Source organism: Mustela nigripes, chromosome 18 (genome assembly GCF_022355385.1).
Source record: "Mustela nigripes isolate SB6536 chromosome 18, MUSNIG.SB6536, whole genome shotgun sequence".
Taxonomy (NCBI): Eukaryota; Metazoa; Chordata; class Mammalia; order Carnivora; family Mustelidae; genus Mustela; species Mustela nigripes.
This window is the reverse complement of record NC_081574.1, coordinates 2,922,051-2,928,050: the sequence shown is the minus strand read 5'-3', so window position 1 is coordinate 2,928,050 and position 6,000 is coordinate 2,922,051. Positions and strand designations below refer to the sequence as shown.

Sequence of the window (6,000 nt, the reverse complement as noted above, 5' to 3'; positions counted from 1 at the left end):
TTGTAATAGAGCTTGAAGTCCGGGATTGTGATGCCACCAACGTTGGCTTTCTTTTTCAATATCCCTTTAGCTATTCGAGGTATTTTCCCTATAATTTCCATGTGATTTTTCTTTTTATTGTGTCCCATAGTTTCCATAGACTTTCTTTACTCTTTTTCATTTTTCTTTTCTTTTTCTTTTTTTTTTTTCCTTCTGGTTCCTCTAATTGGGTACTTTCCAGTGTCCTGTCATTCAAATTTCTGGTTGTTTCTTCTATCTGGTGGTCTACTTCAAAACTATCGAATTCTTTGGTTCAGTTATTGTACATTTCAACTCCAGGAGTTTTTGTTTGTTTGTTTCATTTTTAATGGTTGGTAGTTTCTTATCAAGCCTCTTATTTTGTAATGAAAAAAATATGAACATTTCATGGGTATGCATGTCATCCTGTTCAGGGAACATGCTAGTCTTCTCGATTCTTCCAATTTTAGTAAATATGGTAAAAGCATGCACCAAATGTATAAAAGAACACCATATTGAGCTGATAAGCACATGTACACACACACACACACACACACACACACACACTATCATTCTATAGAACTCTCCATTGTTGGGGTACCTAGGTGGCTTAATAGATTAAGTGTTTGACTCCTGGTTTCAGCTCAGATCATCATCTCATAGGTCGTGAGATTGAGTCCTGTGTGTAGGATTCCACACTCAGAAGAGAATCTCCTTGAAGAATCTCTGTCCCTCCTCCCACTCGTGAGCACATATGCCCTCTCTGCCTCAAATAAATAAATAAATCTTTCAATTAAAAAAAAAACCTCAGTTATCATACGGTTTCACTTATTTGTGGAGCATAACAAATAGCATGGAGGACAAGGGGAGATGGAGAGGAGAAGGGAGTTGGGGGAAATTGGAAAGGGAGGTGAACCATGACAGACTATGGACTCTGAAAAACAATCTGAGGGGTTTGAAGTGGCGGGGGGTGGGAGGTCGGGGTACCAGGTGGTGGGTATTGGAGAGGGCACGGATTGCATGGAACACTGGGTGTGGTGCAAAAACAATGAATACTGTTATGCTGAAAATAAATAAATAAATTTAAAAAATAAATAAATAACTCTCCAGGAGCACCTGGGTGGCTCAGATGGTCAAGCTTCTGCATTTGGCTCAGGTCATGTTCTCCAGGTTCTGGGATTAAGCCCTGATTGGGCTCCCAGCTCAGCGGGGAGTCTGCTGGGAGTCCTCTTCCTCTACCTCTCCCCTGCTTGTGCTCTCTCTCTCTCTGTCTCTCTCTCTCTCTCAAATAAATAAATGTTAAAAAAAAATAGCTCCCCATTGTTGAATTTTTTTTTAATTAAGGAATGCAGCTATGTAGTCTCTCTTTTTTTTTTTAAAGATTTTATTTATTTATTTGTCAGAGAGAGAGAGAGCAAGAGCGAGCACAGGCAGAGAGGCAGGCAGAGTCAGAGGGAGAATCAGGCTCCTTGCGGAGCAAGGAGCCCGATGTGGGACTCGATGCCAGGACGCTGGGATCATGACCTGAGCCGAAGGCAGCTGCTTAACCAGCTGAGCCACCCAGGTGTCGCTATGTAGACTCCACTGCCAGAATGATTTAAATATTACATCGTTCAGGGACACTTGGGTGGCTCAGTGGGTTAAACCTCTGCCTTCAGCTCAAGTTATGATCCCAGGGTCCTGGAATCGGGCCCTGTATCAGGTTCTCTGCTCAGCAGGGAGCCTGCTTCCCTCTCTCTCTCTGCCTGTCTCTCTGCCTACTTGAGATCTCTGTCTGTCATATAAATAAATAAAATTTAAAAAAATTACATTGTTCGATGTAAGGCTAATCAATTTTGATTTATTAATTCATGAGACTATATTTTTCTGATAAAAATAGTTATTTATGTTTCAAAGGTTTTTCTTTGTGAAAGGATTCTTAAATATCGGGGCGGGAGGGGGGACACTATAATTTTACTTAATAGATGTAGACTATTAAGGACAAAGGGGACTTGAAAATCCTTAAGACCAGCTTCCTCATTAAAGTAAAAAAGCACACGGGGTGCTTGGCTGGCACAGTGGGTTAAGCTGTGACTCTTGGTTTCAGCTTAGGTAATGAGATAGAGCCCTGGGTTGGGCTCTGCACTCAGCAAAGTCTGATTAAGACTCTCTCTGTCTCTCACCACTGCCCCCACCCCCACTTTCTCCCTCTCAAATGACTAAATAAATAAATAAAAATTAAAAATGCATAAATATTAGCAATATGTACACATACACATATGCAGTATTTCATCTGCTACCATGTGCTAGGAATGGGGCCGTTCACTATCATCTAGTATAAGTAACAAGTGAGAGGTAGTTTACTAGGATTCGTTAAAATTTAAGGTCTTAGACAAAGTCGTATTCACAGAATAATATATATTGAAATTAACTATTTATTTATTTATTGAAATTGACTTTAGACCACCTTGAAAAACCTCCCTGAGAGAGGAAAAGGACTAATAAATAAGGAAGAGTCGACTTGACACAAGGAGGAGAGAAGTCGGATATTTTAAACACCTCCAGATTACATATAAAGTGATACTGATTCAGAACGATATCCGTATTTATATTTTAAAAACTAGGACATCTTGGACTAGTACATTTATGGACATCCCCTTCTTGAAATTGTTTCTTTTTCTTTAGGGAAAAACAAAACAAAATTATTTTAATCATTGGTTGCATTACCTATATCCAGCCCTTCCCTGGTCTTTTTTGAGCCCAGTTGAATTAAGCTTCTGCCCTTCCTCCGCACTGCACCAAACTAGGTCTGGGCAGGTCACAGTCCATGGCCAAAGTGAGATTTGCTGGTCCACACTCAGGTGTACACCTTGATCTGTCCATTGCACTTGACACAGCCAATCATGCTTCCTCTATGAACACTGCCTTCACTGCTGACTTGGACACCACTTGTTGGTTCTCTCTGGCTACTCTTGCCTCCTCAGTGCCTTTACCGATGCCACTTAGTGTCCCTAACCCTTGAATATTGGACATCTCAGGGTCTGCTCTTTTTCCCATTGATATTCACTCTATCTTGTAGCTTGAAATACTAAGGTTGACCTTTTCTGAAAATGTCTCTAGTCAGGTTCCTCCTCTGAACTCCACATGCATACATCTGATTGTCTACTTGACATCTCCATTTACGTGTTCAGTAGACATTTCAAACATAACATGTCCAAAATAGACCTAGATATTCTCTCCAAAACCTGTCCCTACCATCTTCTTGGTAATTTTTCTCTTTTAGCTCCTTAAGCTAAAACACTTCATAGTTATTTCTAACTCTGCATTATCTCTCATACTCCACATTTACCTCTACCCATGTATATCCTCTCTCTGTATAGTCTGCCCATCCTAGACAGAATCCGACTTTCCACCACCTCTACTCTTAATCACAACAGAGGCCTCAGCAGCCGTCATGTCTTGTCTGAATTACTGCAGTTCTCTCCTGACTGAGCTTCTTACTTCTGGTCTTGCCCTTGTGCAGTCCATTCTCACCACACAAACTGTAGTGGTTCTTTTTAAAGCTACTGTACGTCACTTCTCCACTCAGAAGCCTCCAGCAGCTTGTCCCCTGTCTCTGGAAAAAATCAGAAGTCCGAATGGCTCTTCAAGGCTCTGCATAAACCTTCCCCATCACCCTGGGTCCTGCTGCTCCCGCTCGACATTGCCCTCTGCAGTGTCCTCGTAGTTTCTCAAACATGTCAAGCACACTCTGTCTCCATGTTTTTGCCTTCTCTGTCGGATGATCTCTCAGGTATGTGCAGCCACTCTGCCATGTGCTGTAGATCTGTGTGCAGCCTTGTCTGGGGGCAGACGCCGTCCTCTCTTCAATCCCCAGTACCCCAGATGGGTGTTTCTCCCTGCTACTGCCACCGTGGGACATGCAGACTGTCACTGACTTGTTTGTTGCTTCTGACACAGCACTAGACGGCAAGTGAGGCAGGGGCTCTGTTTCATTCACTGTTTTACAGCCAGTCCGAGAGCCTTGTTTGGAAGATAGCGGATGCTCACAAGTGTTTGTGGGACGAAGTCAGAATGCAACACTTACCCTCAGCGTGGTCGGGGAAACATACTGCTGAGGAACGGAAGCAGCTGACATACTAAACAGGACGTCTTCCAGGTCCCTCCGTGTTGTTGCAAATGGCAGGATTTCCTTCTCTTTTCAGGCTGATAATAGTTTGTTGCATGGACAGACGGTGTCCTCTTTAGAAAAGGAGCCATTCATCGGCCTGTGCACTTTGGGTCCTTTCCATATCTCGGCTACTGTGAATGATGCATGATGCCTCCTAATTGGGGCCCCTAAAATAGTCAGAGTAGAGAAGACCATTTGATGGTGATTATCATGGACTGGGGGCAGGGGGCCACGCACAGTTCTTGCCCAATGGGTATAAAGATGAGTATGTCTCTGCGATCTGCGGTGTATCGCAGTTCCCGTAGTTAACGACAAGATATTGGGAACTTACAAATTTATTACGAGGATCTCATGTTACGTGTTTTTCTTGCAAAGAAGGGGAGGTGAGCGTAAGGATAGCGGAAGTGATGGAAGCGTCCGTGACCTCGTCGCGGCCGTAGCAACATGAGTGTATGCGGGGGCCGAACTCATGACTTGTGTTCGTGGATTATGGGTAGAATTTGTGTGCCGAATACACCTCAATAAAGCTGAACACAAGTGAGAAATAAATAATACTGAAGAACTCGGGACAGTACCTGACCGATACTAGTTGACCAGTCAGGGCTAAGTATGGACATTAAGGTCAATCAGAGCCCTTAGGATTGAAGTGCTTCAGAATAAGGTAACTCCAAAGGGATTTCCATAGGGAATAAAAAAGTCCACTTCATCTTCTTATAAACGATGTAGAATAAAGTAAAATAAATAATATGCGTGCACAAATACAGAAGTAGATGATTAGGAACAAATTTGAACTTTAAAAATTGATGTTAAGTTGTATCTAAAAATAAGACCTTTTGTTTTCAAGGAGGTTTGGTGTAGAGCATTGATGTGAGGCAAATGCCCTAGGTATTTATAACAAAAACTGTTAGTACCAACTTTAATTAACTCCCTCTACTGTGTTGCCAAATGAGAGACTTGCTTTGTGTGTAAGTTAGATCAGGAGGTGTTGGTTACAATTCAGGTCTAATAAGCCTGAAACATTGGGGCAAGACATTTTTCTCAAGACTAAGCTGGCATTGGGCTGCCTGCGATTCAGCTTCATTTCCAGGTGGGGAACCTCTGTCTGCAGCACACAAGTTCACAGATGAGTCAAACCCGGGCAGAGTCCCTGTGGAAGGAAACTCTGTGCGGTGTGCGACGGGGAGGACTAGGACACGGCACTCTTCTGTGTCCGGTGCCGGGAAGGGGGTTCAGGAGACGGCGTCTCGGTCTAGCGACAAAGTGCACAGACCAGGACTGTTACCACGGCGTGCTTGGGGCTGGCTAAAGGAGACCACTTCGTCATGGTTTGGTTAGGGAAAAGTGTCCCCTGGGCTCTCAAGGCAGCTTGGCACAACTTGAGTTTTCCATCATGTTCTATAGGGATTTTCTTTCCCTTTTCTTTTGTAATAAAGAAAGGGCCAGAGACTCTTTTTCTCAGAATGGTACAACCTTTAATTTTACATCACAATTCCATGCTTTATTTGTTTTATAAGTGTGTGACAAGATCACCCAATGGTGAGGGACAGTGAAAGGAGCAGTTTTGAGAATTTGGGGTTCGGCAGAGCTTTTTGAATTCAGTCCATGAGCAAGTTACATGACCTCAGAGCCATCCTTGGCCTGGTGTGTGTATGGTGAACGTCTGCGCAGGGGCCGCTCACGCGATGCCTACGTGTGGCCCTCTTGCTGCGACCTCTGCCTTGCTTTCAGCACTGAAATAGAGATTTGGACACACACAAATATCACTGTCATCAAAACTGCTAACCCAGCGGGGAAGACATACACGTTTTGTCAAGAAGATAAAACCGGGGTGGGGGGGGGTGCCTGGGTGGCTC

At 43.5% G+C, this 6,000-nt stretch overlaps 1 protein-coding gene and 1 pseudogene across 1 annotated transcript in view; one reads left to right on the top strand and one right to left on the bottom strand.

Annotated features, from left to right (window-relative positions):
* CSMD1 (CUB and Sushi multiple domains 1) overlaps positions 1-6,000 on the top strand; it is a 1,942,714-nt gene that overhangs the window by 1,419,284 nt on the left and 517,430 nt on the right. The window lies entirely within an intron of this gene.
* LOC132006644 (U6 spliceosomal RNA) lies at positions 388-485 on the bottom strand (annotated as a pseudogene).